Below are 16,920 nucleotides of genomic sequence, written 5' to 3'. Positions count from 1 at the left end.
ATGTCTTTTTTTTGTAAGCACAAATCACTTTTATTCTAAAACCAATTTACCTTTTATTTATGGGAATCTGAATGGAATTGCACTAGATAAATGTCATCTTAATTGGCCTCACAGGCAGTACAAATGTTTATTCTTTGTTTATTTTGTTTCATTTTGGTGGTGTTTTATTTTTCCATGCAGCTATATTAAGGAGAAATATTAAGCCTACACAATGTATACAACACATTTCGCTGCTCAGGCAAGAGGAATCAGAGTTGGGTGACATACTGCAATTCATCAAAAGGTCTGACACTGTGTTATGAAAGAATACTTTTCTGTATTTTGAAAAACCTTTTCCCCAACAAACATTCAAGTACATTGTTTGATCAAGCAATAACAACACTTTAATCTACCTTGTGTACTTTTTTTCAAAATAAGAGGTCAGAGAATAATGGTTCTCTCTATTTTTAAAAGGAATCCTCTTTAAAATGCTTTTAGACCCAAAGATCTAGTGTCAGGATTTTTCTTACTTGGAGGACTTAGCATTTTGTCGGAATGGAAACCATCTCCTTGAAGTCCAAGATGACAGATAATGGGACTTACTCTTTTGGTTTCACAGATATGCATCCCACACAGATACACTCTTCCCCTGTCCTTTAGCAGAATCAGACAATCTTATTCTTGAGACAGGTTCTGCTGAAGTTACTCTTCACCTCTCTGCTGATATCAGTTGGCTCAGGATTAGGTGTCCAGAGGATAAAGGAAGAAGTATTTGACTCTGACTGTTTATTCACATCCTCGTCCATCATCAACTCAATGTGAAGCAAAGGAGACTCGGCACAAGGTGCCGGGAACTCAGCATCCCATAAGGAGTGAGAGAAACAAGCTGGGAGATGGGTAAAACACAGGTGTAGAGCAGCCCAAGCAGTGTGGAGTTCACCAAATTCTCATCAGTCTCACCCACAGCTCAAGGACAATACTTGAGGGGGGTGGGGGTGTGTGTGTGTGAGACCTTGATCAAACTGGTACAGGTTTCTGCTATTCCTCACCTACATGTTTGGCTCCTGAACATGATTGACAAAAAATATTACTGATCTCAAGCACTGATATAGGAGCACCTAAAAATCTTGGATGTTTCTATCAATAGCACACAACCATGATCCTACATTTCTTTTTTATCGATAATTAAACTAACCTTGGGATCCATTTCTTCCAGATTCAGCCACTGAAAAGAAAACTGCCTGTTCTAACCTAGTTAATCCGGGTTCCTTTTATTGCTACCAGGCAGCAATGGGTACCTCCACAGGCCAGTCCATCCCATCCATCTTCCATACTTCCCTTCCAGGAGTGTAAAATACTAATTAAGGCTTTTAGATAGCCAACACTGCGTAATATAAATGCCTTCTACAATGACACGGCTATTGCGCCATGCTTGATCAGGATTTCATTTACTGCTAGCCCCTAAACTGCACAGCATAATTCTTTTCTCTCCTGACCATTCCTTTGAAAAAGATTAGGTGCCTGGCAAGTTTTCATATTCATTTAAAAGTCTAGAATGCAGCCAGACAGCACAACAGTCAATCATGACTGTTTTTATCAGGACCTCATCTGTTTCGGGATGTCAGTGGAAGTCCTGCTTAACCAAGCAGGGCAGAAGCTGCCCTTACGCATTCCCCCCCTCCCTCTGGCTATTATGTTTCTTTGTCAAAAGTTCCTGTATTTCATCTATAGTTTTAGGAACAACATTTGCTGGAAGTTAGAAAAGTGAAAGCTAAAGTTGGACATTAAATTCAAGAACAAGTTAATAAGGATAATTAGGCAATAGTGTAGGTAGGCCAGCATTTGTCTGAATCAAAAGCTCTGGATACGTATGGCCATGTTAGATAAGGTAGCGGTGGGAATGATATAATAAAGAATTCTGCAAAGGTAAGGGGTCAAAGTGGAGAGCTGAGATGATCTTTTTCTACCTGTGATTTTTAAGTGCCTAACGACACAGGATTTTTAAAGAAGATGAGGGAAAAAGGATCTTTCAGGTTTGCCCATTTGGCAGACATTAATTCAGCTGAGCTAAGCAACCTGTAAATGGAACTGACAAATGCTATTATTCCAGGTGCTAAGTTTTTTTCTCTTTTATTTTTAATGAACACAAGCAGGACCTGAAATTTTTCCCACAGAAGACCGCATCTGGGGATTTGCCAGAAAATTCAGGGTCACTGATTTGTTTAAGCCAGAGCAAAATAAAGCTACCTTCATTTTTAATAAGGAAGTAAGATCTGCACAGATTGCAGCCCCAGTATGCCATGCTGAGCTGCTGCATGCAACAACCACAGGCACGGCTGCCCATCTTGAGGGACTGCAGCCATGTGATAAACATGTGGGGCTGCAGGACTCAGTGGTACAGGCACACCAGGACCATCAAACATCCACCTTGGCTGATTCAAAACCTATTCTCACCCAAAAAATTGTTCTTTAAAATAAAACCTGACTACAAAATTATTTTTCTGTTTGTATCTTTTAACAGAGATGAGCATCATCCTTTTTTTTGCAAATGGAAGACCATAACTCTAGATTTTATCCAGCATTTTAAGTAGTTTTCCATCCCTTCCTTTATACGGAAACATGCTTCTGGAAGGACAAAGTGGAGGTAATCTAAATAAGTACCATAAATGATTTTATAAAGCCAAAGGTGATTAAAAGCAAGTTCCAAGGCAAAAGCACGAATGCAACTCAAATGTTTGTGAACCTCAGGCTAATTTGCTCCTTGCTGATGCTGATGCTGCACATTGTCATTTTGACAAGGCCTCGCATGTGTCCCTGACATTATTGACTGGGGAAGGTGCTGAGATGAGAACTGGGCTCAGCATTTCACATTTTAAGGTCACTTTTAGCATGTGAGCTCATACCATACTAAGCTGTCCTAGAGCATCTTATTATACTAAACAAGACCTCTTGAGAGACTTTTAGCCATAGGGCAGTTGACCTTTTACTATAGACTGGGGAAAGTTTGGTTGTGTAGGATCTTCATGTCTCTCTGCTAGTCCATTCCTGAGGATCTGTCATGGCCAGCTCTGCTGCCAGCCCTGCTGGAAAAACTGTCTCACCTCTGCAGCCTTGTGCTGCTGGGGGCTGTAGCCCCTTCCTGCTAGCTGGGCATCTGAAGGGTGCTGGGAGAAGCAGAGCACCCAGCCACCATCCAGAGCTGACCTCAGAGCTCATAAAGCTTCCTCATGCGCGCAGGGTCTGGGTAATCACACGTAACTCCTTACGCAAATAACACAAATCAGCAGGCAGTTGGTAAAGCTCCATAGCATCCAAGGAAGACAGTTTATTTCTATTTCAATTAGTTTATAAGAGCACCTGCACTTTTGAAACTTCATAAATGATGAAGTAATTTGCATTTAACTCAGTTGCTATGTTGTGGGATTTTCCGGAGCTCTTCAATTCAGGTTACAAACAGTATTTTCCAAAACAGCCAGGACAGGCTGCATGTTAGTCATCGGTCTATCTTACGGCCGCTGGGACTTGGCTGGAAAAGGAGGGGGACCTGCGCAGCAGCCGCAGCTCACAGGGTCCACCAGGCAGCTCCTTAGGACCAGCAGGAGTTACAAACGCAGTCAAGTCGATGAGGTGGATTGAAAACTGTCTGAACAACCAGGCCAGTGGTAGGGAAGTGACCAGCAGTGTACCCCGGGGTCAGTACTGCAGCCAGTATTGTTTTACATCTTCATTAATGACCTGGATGATGGCAAAGGGTGCATTCTCAGCAAGTTCACAGAAAATATGAAACTAGGAGGAGTGGCTAACACACCCCAGGGGTGTGGTTACATTCAGAGGGATCTGCACAGGCTGGAGAAATGGGCTAACAGGAACCTCATGAAGTTCAACAAGGGGAAAAGCAAAGTCCTGCACTGGGGATTAACAACTCCAGGCACCAGTACATGCTGGGGGCTGATCAGCTGGAAAGGAGCTTTGCTGAGAAGGACCTGGAGGTTCTGGTAGACACCAAGCTGAGTATGAGGCAGCAATGTGCCCTTGTGGCAAAAAAAAAAGCCAACGGTATCTTGGGCTGCATTACAAAGTGCATTTCCAGCAGGTTGAGAAAGGTGAGATGTCTGGAGTGCTAGGTCCAGGTCTGGGCTCCCCAGTACATGAGAGATATGGACATACCAGAGCGAGTCTGGGGGTCATCTCTGTGTCCCTTTTCAGGACTCACTCCTGCAAAGCCTGAAGAAAGGCAAACATCTCACCAGCTGGGGAATCCAGTTTGTGCTACAGGAAGGGGACAATCTGGCTTGAACTTCAAAGCAGTTTTCCAAACAGCACAGACTCTTGAAAGTTTTTTGGCATCATGAGCACAATCCTCACATTCCAGATGGATGGTAAAGAAAGAAAAACGGCTGTCACCTGAGGAACTAAACTTTTTAGAGCTGGAAACTTGTTTCTGTTGGGGGAAAACCTACTCCTCCACACTCAACCCCCAATGCTACCCCAGCTTGCCCAGGAGAGCCTGGCTGGCAGCAAGAGCTCATCTGCCTCTGCATCACCCTGAGATGTTGACCAGCTTCCAATGCCAAGATGTCCCCAGGTAAGCAGGCATTCAGCTGGGCCTTCCCAGCAAACCAGCATCTTTAGGGCATCCCAAAGCTGCAATGGCTATAACATTCAGACAGTTTCCTGCATGGCAGGGACAGAGGAGTATCCATAAAGTGCTATGACAATTTTGCCACACGAAAGTCATTCTTTCCACATCCCATAACATCAGGTATAGTGGGATGATGGGGATCACTGTCAGTTCTGGGTAGTGCTGTGTAATTCGAACACATGAGGAGAGAAGTGTTACCGTACTTTGTCTTTAACTAAACACTATGATAATCTCTGTATTTGTTGTATCATGATGACCTTGTGTCCTAATTTCCCCTTCTACTTAAAAAAATGGCCAGTTAGCTGCACTTGTAGTTGCCTACAAATTGCCAGTCATCTTTCTTTAAGAAGAAAAGTTTCACTGCTACAATTACTACCATGTCCTCTCTTATTAGAGGTTCTGCTATTTACTTGTATTTATTTAAGATTTAACTCTTCTTATCATGGAAATTATTCTAAAAATCTTAAGTGTATTTGGTATTCTCTAGTTTGGTAATATTAGATTATAGCTCTTGAACAATACATAATCTCTTGTTTATAAACCCAGAATTGTGCATCTAGGCAATGTATCATCCAATAAATTTGGGGCTTTTTTTTCCAGTGATGAATCATTTTCTTCACACCACTGTACTCTAACCTCATAATGACATTCATTATCACAACATATTCAAAGCCTCTGCTTGTGAATGTGGCAAGGAGCTGTTGTTATGATAAGGATAAATGGATGGGAAATCTCGTAGTTAGGGCTGAGCTGAGCTACAGTTAGGGTAAGACTTCTGCATTTGTCTGTCGATTAGAAGGTAATGCAGAGTTTGGATTAAAACCAGATATTAACATCTGGGCTTCCTCGGCTCCATTCTGATAGACTGTCTTAGCATCATAGAATGGGTTGGGTTGGGAAAGACCTTTAAAGCCCATCTAGTCCAACCCCCCTGCAATGAGCAGGGACATCTTGAAATAGGTCAAGTTGCTCAGAGCCCCGTCCAACCTGACCTTGAATGATCCCAGCAATGGGGCATCTACAACCTCTCTGGGCAACATGTTCAAGTCTTTCACCATCCTTATCATAAAAAATGTATTATATGTAATCTGACTCTACCCTCTTTTAGTTTAAAACCATTACCCCTTGTCCTGTCACTACAGAGCTTACTAACAAGTCTGTCCCCATCTTTCTTATAAGCTCCTTTTAAGTACTGAAAGGCCACAATAAGGTGTCTCCAGACCCTTCTTTTCTCCAGGCTGAACAATCCCAACTCTATCTGCCTGTCCTTATAGGAGAGGTGTTTCATTCCTCTGATTGTTTTCGTGGCCCTGTAGCCTGATACCCCCAGCAAAGATTTCTTTATCCCAAACTCATACTTTGCCCTGTCCTGGGCTTTGAGATATTCCCTACTCTGCTATAATGATGTCTGTATTTGCTTTATTATGTATAGCCTCATTTCAGAGGCCTTTCCTGCTGCAGATACCAACAATCTCATGATTTCTAACAATGTAGTAATACAAATAAAGGCAAATCAGACTGCTGAGAGGCCCACTTAAGCAGAAAGCTCTTTTTTGTATTTGTTGTAAGAAATTGGCTTATAGTGAAGATGATACATGGGGTAATTTGCTTTCTACCCAGAAAGGGCAAACAGCTTTTTGTCAGCAGAGATGTTCAAGCCAACTTTGTTTTAACTGGGAAACTGATCATAAAAGATATCAAAGCTTAGTAGTTTGGGACGTGTACAGAGTAAGTTCTGGGACCATTTTGCTTTAGAGAATTTTGATAAGACATCTGCAATAGTATTATAGCAACATGTACATACTGTAATAATGATAAGGTAACCATGGCAATGATGATAAGACAGAACTGATCCCAACATACACATGTAAACCGTAGTGGAGAGATCCGTGAACATATACAGTTTAAGAAAATGAGTATGTCGAATACACACGTTCAGGCCTAAAAGCCACTTGTGCAAAGGGTAGTTTCTTTCCCCATGAAATCCCCCCCATCATCTACCCTCTTGTTCCTTTTTTTCTTGCTATATCAGAGGAATGATGGACGTGGAGGGGATAATAAGCTATTAGTTTGTCTTATGAGAATGTTATCTTTATTTTACGGATAGAGTGAGTTAAAGCTGTGTTTGGCTTCTGGACAAGCCATACAAATATCACAACAGTAATTTCCATGTGACTGTGCAGGTGAAGCAACTACAGGACAAAATGTCCGAGCATTTCTACTTTAACCTGAAGGCAGACCTAGACTTGCTTTAAAATTACAGACAGCAGTTTGTGTCTAGGAAGCCTATACTATCACTAGAAGCATGAAGTGGCAGGTCTGGGCACAGGGCTGATGGTAGAGCTGTGTGCTGTGCTGGCCAGGCTCAGGCACGTGCGTGGCCTCCGACTTGTGCAGCCACAGGAGCCCGGCCAGGCTTTGCAGCTGCATTGCTGAGTCCCAGTCTCTCTCAGTTGTCCACACAGCATGTGGTCATCCAGCTACCAGTGATCTTATACAAGTAAAGAAGGGAAGCAGGTAAAGAATAGGAGCCCGTCACTGAGTGTCTTCAGGGATGAAGAACAGTAATTCTTCAAGCACTAACTAATTCTGTAAACCTAATGCAGAGAAAACTCCTGTTGATTCTTGCAGGGATTTTCCTATGTTGAACTTACAGCATTCAGCCCACTGCAATGCATTTCATAAACTTTTGATTGCAAAAATAGTCCACAGGTCTAACAGGCTTGGATTAACATTGTTAAAGACATTGAAGTATCCACTCCTCCGTGTTTCAGGCTTGCAGCTTCATGGCAGTATCAACTGTTGTTGCTTTTTTCCTCTTTGAAACAGAAAGGAAAAATGCAAATTTGCAACACTACAGATCTGGTTTGCATAAGTCCTTGGGCCAAAGCCATCTCCGATGTAACTCTGTTGCCTTGAGTCATATATATTTTCTTCATGCATTTTGCTCCAGAGATGTAGTCACTGCAGGCAGTAAGATGATTTGGTGAGAATGATTACAGAGATTACCACAAACAGATCCTGATCTCTAATCTAATCAAAATCTCTGTCTAATACCCTACACATTAAATCCAAGTTCAAAGTGCTGTGCACTAAATGATGTACGTGGTATGTCTTGGACCAGGCAACAGAAGCAGGAGATGAATGCGTAGAACAGGAAATGGATCATGGCCATTTAGCAGTGCAGAAACCATGATGGGTCATTTCCAAAAGAGCTTGGCAGGCTGGCAAGTCTCTGTGCAGTGACCTGAGTTCAGGCAAGTGTCGAAGACCTTATTCCAGACCTGCGGGTGGCTGTGCAGCCCAATCTGCATGGGCTGCGTTTGGTGCAGCAAGACAGGCTTAGGAGGCTGTGCTAGTCTGTAGGCACAGCACTGCTGGGTGAGTGGAAGAACAAGAGAAACTTGAGATATGTTAAACTTGTCACTGCAAGACATTTACAAATCATCTGAACTATGGTCCCCATTACTCAGAGCCTGCCTCTGTCCAAGAGGGATATCTGTCCAACGGGGAGGAGGTGGGAGGGAAGGCAAAGCTCAGATTTCAGCCAATTCCTTTCCCTGATTTTTTTTCTACAGTTATCAAGAGGAAAAAAAGGATTTGAGGAGCTGGGAACACCTAGCCAGTTAGAGGTCCATGAGCCCAGCTGAGCTCAGAGCCCACCGGACCAGGCGCAATGTAGGCAAACCATCCAAGATACTCCCTGCTGCAACAGGACTGCAGAATAAAGAAGTGAAAGGGCAGAAGGGGAAACAGAGGCAGAGCAAGACGGTGAGGTTCGCCTTGGTTTGCTCTTGACCGCAGTGGTGGGCACTGACCTTCCAGGAGGACAGCGGTGTGGCAACATGATGCCTCCAGCTCACAGCTGTCCTGGTGGGCACCCACTGGCTGGTAAGGGTGGACACCCTAACATACAAACAAAAGAGCCTGTTATGATGCACAGATCCTAGTAACAATAATACTAGGGTTTTAATGTTTAAAGACATCACTGTTAAATGAGAATGATCAAATTAGTCCATTGTAACTTGAAATGTGAAATAGGATAAAAGATGAAAGGACGAGAAACTTTTTTTTTGTGACACAAGAGGGCACTTAGGAGAGAGGCAAAAAGAGTAAAAGAGAAGAGAACATGGAACAAAGACACTTCAAAAGCTTTTCCTCACAGCTTTTATTTAAAAGAGAGCTATGTGTTTGTATGTACCTAATCTCTCTCTCGTTTTCCAGGAAAAGAACAGGTGTGAACTCAAAAGAATTAGCTACTTCAGTCCTATTAAATTCGTTTTCTGTTTTGCAACCTTCCTAGTTTAGCTATTTGCTGCAACAGCATTTGAAAGACTTTCAATGCTGTCTTACGTAGGTTGCGCTTTAGATAGCTTTCCATCTTCAAGGCCTTGAGCAAATAGTCTCCTCCACAGAAACACTTGGGGGCCTGGAATTAAAATCTTTAATTTCTAGAATCTGATACAGGAATTGATGAGCTGTAGGTAGAAATGAAGACAAAGGCAACCTTCTTGCAAAAAAGGGGGTTGGAACTGCAGCCTGGAATTAGGCTGTACAATGCATATTCCTGACATCAAACCAGTTTTACTCATTCTTCTTTCTGTGCTTGTTATTGAGGCTATTATAGATAAACATGTTGACAGCTCATCTTAGGAAAAGAAACATCTCAGCTCTGCAGAAAGCCACCCTCACAATGGGGTGTGTTGCTGCATAATCTATACTAATCGTAGGGCAGAAAACTGCATTGCTCAGACAGATAGGCAGAAACATCTTCAGTGTTATTCTCCAGTTCTTCAAGTCTTCAGTAAGAAACCACACCAGGACTAGCTATGGTGGGTTGTACTGAGCTGTTCGGTATTTTTGTGTTGAAACTGAAGCTGGCAGAGAACAGAAATTATGTTTAATGTAAATTTTCAAGGTCTTGATGTCAATTTTCACTGTGGTTAGGCATAAACCCCTTACGCTTCAAAATACTTCAAGAAAACTTCTTGAAGATTCATTTTAGGTTGCTCAAAATGTTTCAGCAATGATACTTCATTTTTGTTTTGTTTCACAGAAATGTTATGATACAAAACAGAATACAAAATTAAACAATTCAAGGGAAGAAAATGCTTTCAAAACAAGAAAACCTGGTGTTTCATTCCAAAAAATGTCAAAGCAGGATAGTCTGATATCTGAGCTACTTTTGCTGTTCAGACTGAAATTTGGCAAAATCAGCACGCTTATGCAACAGAAAATGGTATCACTAGTGTTTTCCTGTCCAGCCCTCACGGACAGCTACTAAAAGGGCTACAATTTATTAACTGTTTATCAATATTAACATTTTTCTTGTTGCACAACAAGGTTTATCAAATAAATAATGCAACTGGCTCAATTACATACTTTTAAGGGAAAACAGCACCTTTTTTTAAAGAAAATTTTATATTGCTTACAAAAGAATTTTTTTACAGCCACACCTTTTAAAAACTTCGCTAAACTCCACAAAAGATAGGAAAAGGACAAAAACATTGCGCTGTATCAAATAATCAAATGATTTATTTAAAAATCCCACCTATTCTATAGGAGAGATTACTATTCTATAATAGGGTCATGGCACTATTTAAGCCTATGGAACAATAGGGTAGTAACATTGCCACATTACACTACCATAGATGTGTAGATAGGGTGAAAAGAAGCTGTAGGAAGCAAAAAAAAAGACCCGGGAGTTCAACAATTGTATGCACAAACCCAAAAAGCTGCCCTTTACTAAGTAGACCCAGGATACTGTTGCTTATCACCCATGAACTTACAGGCACAAAAGAAGTCTGGGATCTGTAGTGAAAGAAGCTTTCTGAACCTGAGATGGTCATGAACTGGCACTACACAAAGGCGTTGAACTCCAGAATAATACAAACGCTGGAGAAAACAGGAAATTCAGTAAGTCAAGAGCAATGGGCAAGAATATTACAAGTTGGGAGCCATCACCCTAGGAATGAGGATCGGGGCAGCCTTCCAAAGGAGTGGGTTGACTTCAGGGCTGTCTTAACTTATGGGATAGGTGAGCGCAAACAGGAAGAGGTGTGATAGTGCAAACTGTGAGTTTATGCACTTACAAAACCAGTTGTGAGTTTAAGTCGGCAATGACAGAGAGGAAAGAGCTGGGTGGACTTGTTTAACCGTAGCCATGACATTACCACAGGTAGCATAGGCCAACTGAACTATTTCCATTCCATACATGAAGCATTAATAGCACGGTGCAAACTCTGTTATGGAGACTTCATCTGGACATTTGCATACGACTGTAATTATTCATGTTCCAGAAGGTGGCTTAAAACTGGACCAGGCAAAGGAAGGGCTGTTAGGGTGATCCAGGGAGTGGAAACAACTGTGCAAGTGAAGTCTAAGACAAGTTATGTTTATGCTGCAATGAACCATAAATTCAGGTAGTTACAGTTATGAAAATATGGTGTTTTCCTGAAAAGATCGTTCTGTAAGGAAGCACCATAAATCATCCCATGCAAAACCCCATGCCTGGGACAGCTTGCTAAAACCTAATCCAGCTGTCTTTACGCTGCCCTTTATCAGGCAGTTTATGGAAGAATTTGGCATGTAAGCTCAGAAAGCGAATGCTGAGGTGGGATCTGATTGCCATCCATCCATATGCTGAAGGTGGGAAAAGGGAACCAACAGAGAGGAAAAAGATCTAATGAAGCTCAAGGACTGCATTGGCACCTGCACAAATGGTAAAAACCAGCCATGAGCAAATTTGAAGTGGAAATCTGAAGAAGGATTTTAACCATCCAGGCAGGATAGCTCAAGAATGGTCCTCCTGTAGAAAAAGCAGGAGCAAAAAACTTAATTGATTTTAGTTTCATTGAAGTGGAGCTCAATTAATATTTTAAAGGGATTTCATGACACAGCTGTTTGAAATAATAGAGATCTGGATTCAGTGATCCAGAAGATTGCTTCTAATCCTATCTTACTAAAATACAGCTGTAAATACACCCATAAAACATGAAAGTCCATAAAAAAAATATCCTCTGGAAAGAACATAATGGATAAAACAAAAAACAGGTGAAATGGGCAACATCATGGCCCCAGGAGAAAGGGGAACCTGAATTGGGAAGCAAAGGGTGCATAAAGAAGGAAAAAAACACTAGGCAACACAACAGAGTCATCTAGTAAAAAAGCCAACTTTGTTGTTGTCAGAAATGTTGTGATTTAGTGTCCTTATTAATAATCTATAAGGAATGTGAGCTGCACACAAAGGGCTCTCACAAATGACCCTGGCTTGGGAGGAACTGGAAGGTAAGTCAGGACGTGGAAATAACAGAAAGTGACCTACCGAGACTGGGGACGTTACTAGAGAAAATAACAAGATGAGTTCCCACTTGTAAACATGAAAACATACCTGAGGCAAAATCCTCCAAGATACTTGTAGTCAATGGCAAACTGCTAGCAGGAATACTGAAACACTTTGCAATGAGAGTGGGTGGCCAATTGAACGTAAGTGCATATTACATTTTGGCTGCAAAAATGCTGATGCAATTTTTGGGTGCAGTTCCCTTGATATTTGAATCAAAAGCAATAGAGATCTATTTTCTACATCATTTTAATGCAAATGTATCTGGAATAATACACCCAGTTGGGGGAGTTGCTGTGCGTGGACAAATTGGCACAAGGAGGGGGGAAACAATAAAAATTATCAGGAATCTAGACAGGCTGTCTTACAAAGAGATTTAAAAGCTCTGTGTGTATGAACAGTACATACAGGACAACAGTCCTTTCAGCCCCGTTTTTCTATGACTCCATGCTAAGCAGATACGAATGCCAAAGGGGAGGAAACAATTCAGACTGCTACATAGACACAGAAGTGCCAAATGGGTGAAATTAGCAACATGAAACCACAGACTGACTAGCAGGAAAATCTTTCAAGATGTATCCAGCTATGGAAAAGCTGCTGGGAGACCTGGTGGAAGCCTGGTCACTCAGGATTTTTACAAAGCTGGACAAAACACTAGAAAATGTACCACAGGAAGCAATTCTGTGCTGGCAAAGAGCAGTGGAGCAGATGATCTAATAGGATTCTTGCATCTCTAACCTCTACAGTTCTATGATTTCTTACTGTAAGGCACAATATTTCAAGAGGAAAAAGAAATAAATTGAAGGTAAAATATTAGATGGGTAAAAACCCCACAAAAAAGCTGGAGAATGAATGGGGTTCTGTCCTTTTGCCTTTCTGTATTTAGAGGAGTTGCTTCTGGCACATTGTTTTCTTGTCAGAGGCACTTCATTTTCTCTTTCTCTCACTTACCATTTTCTCTCTCGCTACAAAAGCAAAAATAGCCACTTGGGACTGCTGATGTCTTTCTGAGGAAGGATGCTGCTCTCATGCTGTGGAACAGTATCGAGGTTTCGGTCAGTTAAAACATAAAAATCTCATTGTTTTCTTTGGAAACAGATTTCTTTTTAAAGCAAGCCCCAGGCAAGTACATGCCTCACAGTGTATGCACTGGCGTATCAGCCCTGCTCCCTTCCCGCATTGCCTTTGCCCCCCTTCCAGTACATACTCTGATTTTACCTTGTTCACCCACTTCTCACACAGGTACCCTGCTCTTCAGCACATGCTGCCTTCGGCATCCGAAACTCCTTTTTCTGAGCCGGTCCAGCAGCCTTTGGACCTTTCATCTGCATTCAGGCATTTCTTGAAAACCTATTTTCTTAGCAAAGGACTAATTAGCTGTGTACAGTCAGGACATTTATAAAATCACAGGGTGTTGTAGGTTGAAAGGGACCTTTGAATGTCCTCTGGTTGAAACCCTTGACAGGCCAATTTCAAACCTAGATCAGGTCGCTCAGAGCCTCATGTAGTTGGGACAAATTTTTGACCAAAATTTTAGCTGCATCTCCAAGGATAAGGATTTGACAGCTTCTCTGGGCAACTTGCTCCAGGGCTTTGCCAGCCTCATCAAAAAAATATTTTTCCTTTAATCCAGTCATAGCTTCCCTTGCTGTGGTAAAGCCTCCCTGTTCTTTCTTTTTGCTGGACTAGGCAAACCTTCTCTGGCAGCCTCTCCTTGTACATCGTGTGCTCCAGCCCCTGGCCATCATCATGGCCCTCCATTGGATTCCCACTAGCTTCTCTATAGGTAAATAAGAGGATGAGTTTGAATGCCTGGAAAACAGCTACCAGCTGATTTTTTTTTTCCTCTTTAACTGTCTGTTTGCACATTTATTTTAAATACTAGGAAACTTACTATAAACTCTGAAAAAAACCTCTGCCTTTTTCATGTTTGCAAGAGGTTCTTTCAGAAGCATCAAACACATTGGGAAGAAATAAACTAATATTAATGACATTATTCCGTGTGTACACAAGGCTGGGTTTTGTCAAAGCTGAGCATTCATAAGTCCACATAATAACACCAGGGGTAGTGAAATCTTCAGGCACTGTTTCAAAATGTTGTCTGAGCAGGGGCCACCTTTGCTAAGGTTTGGTTGTTGGGGATTTTTGGAGAGAAGGAGCAGGAAGGATGATAAGTATAAGAGAGCAGTTTGTAGTTGCGTATGGCAGAAAGGGTTTCCCGAAGTGGAAGCTTTAGCAACATTTCCTAGAGACAGACTCTTTTAGACACTTTTGAGCACTTTTAGATAGCAGTAATGATCTAACCGTGGTTTTGGTTATGACAATACCTTTAAATTGGGTGGGCCTTTTATACAGGGAAATACTTTTTCTATTTCTTGTGCAAATAGCACTTATGTTCCATATATAGCAAGAACTACTTTATCTGTCAAGAAACTGCAGCCAGCTTCATCTGAGTAGCTGTGATTTACCATAGAGCCAGGCTACACTCACACAGTGAGAAGGCAGCTATTCAGCCTAGCAATGTTATCAGGATCTTAGAGCTTCTGCTTTAAATTGCCAAGCACATGCTGGGATAGTTAGCCTGTCAGGACCAGCCAGTTCCTAGAAAAATGTCCTCCAGCACATGGCTAGTTTTCAGAAGATAAGCAAACCCAGCAGAAGTTCTGTCAAGCAGCAGGAGATCTGAGACTGCTTTAGGCTCCTGTTTTGTTCTTCTTCCCTTTGCAATGGGTCAGTCCTTCCCGACCTACTTCAGTCCTTTAACAGCCTGACGTGTGGAGCTGGTGCCAGCCCCACTTCAGCTCAGGACATGATAGAAGAATAGGAATAAAATCAAGCTGAACCCTAAAGTTGCCTACAGAAGCACTGAGAACAGGTTGTGGAGGAGAGGAGCCTCTTTGGTGTCAATCTTGAGGTCAAAGAGGTGCCTGGAGTGTCTGAGGGAAGGGGATCTGCCTGAAATGGCTGTCTGACAAGATATGGGGAAAAGACACTTCTGCTTACCTCGGAAAACTACTGGCAGCACATACAGATTTGTCATGATTTGTGATATTAATGATAGTAACGGGGCATGGGACTTCTAGGTTTTGCACCTCAGCTTTACATCAGTACCTTGCTGATAGCTCACTGCTCAAAAAACAGCTGGTTTGGTTCCAGTTTGGGGGATCTTCTCACCTATTTTTAGTTACCTAAGAGCTGGTATACAGTCTGAAGTCATCATTTGCCTTCCCTTTAGAGTCAGTGGAGACAGACATGACTGCCGAGTTATCCCATCCTGTCCTGGATGACTCCGGGGTTGGGTGGAAACATCACACTGGGGACAGCAACTCTCATTGATCTGCAAGCGAAGGTGTCAGCTGCTTGAAATAGACTGTGAAAGTGGCTTTGCTCAGGCAATTTGGAAATCTGCTCTTGTGCTCAGCTAAAGCACTGTATGTCAGTGGGGGAAGATGTAAACCAAGTCTTCACTCTCAGGTTTGCCCACTGTCTTTAGAAATTACCATGGGGTATCTGGTATTTTTTGCCTAGGTAGGCCAGTGCATGAACAGCCTTGTTCGCACAGAGTAATCACGGGGATATAAAAAATCAATACGAGCCAGGATGTTAGAAACACTTACTTGCAAACACCTCTTCATTAAAATGGGAAAGGAAATGTCCTGAGCCCTATCTGACTTTTAAAAGCCTCATTTCCCTCGGTGGGTCTGAGGGACACTCCTGACAGGTGTGAGTAGGACACCATCCTGTTTAGTGACCATCTTGCAAAGGAAACTATAATGCATGCAGTAAATGAATCCTGATTTTAAATTTAAAAATTACATGCATCCAAACGATCAGGTTTGGATACAGCTTTAGCCTCCTTCTTTATAAAACTAAGGCTCAGCCTTTTTGTGTTGCTGTGCACACTGTCCTGTGGCTCTCCTCGGGCTATGCGGCCCTTATGTTCCTACAGCTTCTGGGAAAGAATGCTAATAAAACAAAGCAAAACAACCCCAAATTCAAATATGTCATCCTGGGATTAAAAAGGAATATGCTGGTGACTCGTTATTGCACGCCGTGCGTGCATTACTTTTGTTGACTTCAAGGCTGTAGTCACTCACAGAGAACAGGACGACAGTATTTACATTGGGATTTCAAGGAAGACTGCTCTTATAAATTAGTAAAAGGCATGAGTCATCCCAGCGCAGTGCTTGATCCAAGAGACGCAGTTATCAACCCAGCATAACACTCTAGCATCTGTCCAAAACGCCGTGCACCCTCATTAGCATGCTATTCCTGGGAGCTAAGCAGGCTGAAGGTTGCGAAGAGGTGCTATTGTTATACTAGGAGTAATTCTTATGTTTTATTGATACCCAATAAACTCTGTGTTAGCCTGAAAGCAGAGGGAGACAGGGAGCGGGCTGGTGGCGATGTCTGTTATGTAACGTGCGAACACAGGGAGTGGAACTGGCCAAATCCTCTTCAATTACTTTCCTTCAATAAATGTCAGGTTTGGGGAGGAGGACCATCTGAGTGATTTAATAATTTATAAGAACATATTCATCCCACTGTACAGCTGGACACATCACCTATGAATAAATCCCCCAGATAATGTATTTGTGGATCTTCATAATATTTTTTCCATTCTGCTTTTTTAACTGTTTTTTAAAAAAATTGGTCTGGTCTCAATTGCCCTAGGATTTTCCCAGAAATCAACCAGATTATAGGTAACCACTCGGGGGGAAGGGAACAAGCACGTGGACCTCAGGCCCTTGCCCATTCAGGAGCAGAAGTGGCATTTGCAATGATTAGGGATTCTGGCAACACAGGGAACCTGGCTGTTGAGCCACAAAGATTTAGATGATGCTACAGGACTCCGTGAAAGACAGACAAATATGGGTGCTGTGCACAAGCTGGGAATTACTGTGGATGTCAATTAACCTCAGAGATCACAGGGTTTATTAGGCTGAATTATTTATCC

The 16,920-nt window shown here is 42.2% G+C and overlaps 1 long non-coding RNA gene across 1 annotated transcript in view; it reads left to right on the top strand.

Moving 5' to 3' along the window:
- The window catches only part of LOC308064662, a 604,713-nt gene that overhangs the window by 158,891 nt on the left and 428,902 nt on the right, over window positions 1-16,920 (top strand). The gene's annotated exons all lie outside the window — the stretch shown is intronic.

This window comes from Falco punctatus, assembly GCF_963210335.1.
Source record: "Falco punctatus genome assembly, chromosome: 5".
Classification (NCBI taxonomy): Eukaryota; Metazoa; Chordata; class Aves; order Falconiformes; family Falconidae; genus Falco; species Falco punctatus.
This window is presented reverse-complemented; position numbering and strand designations above follow the sequence as displayed.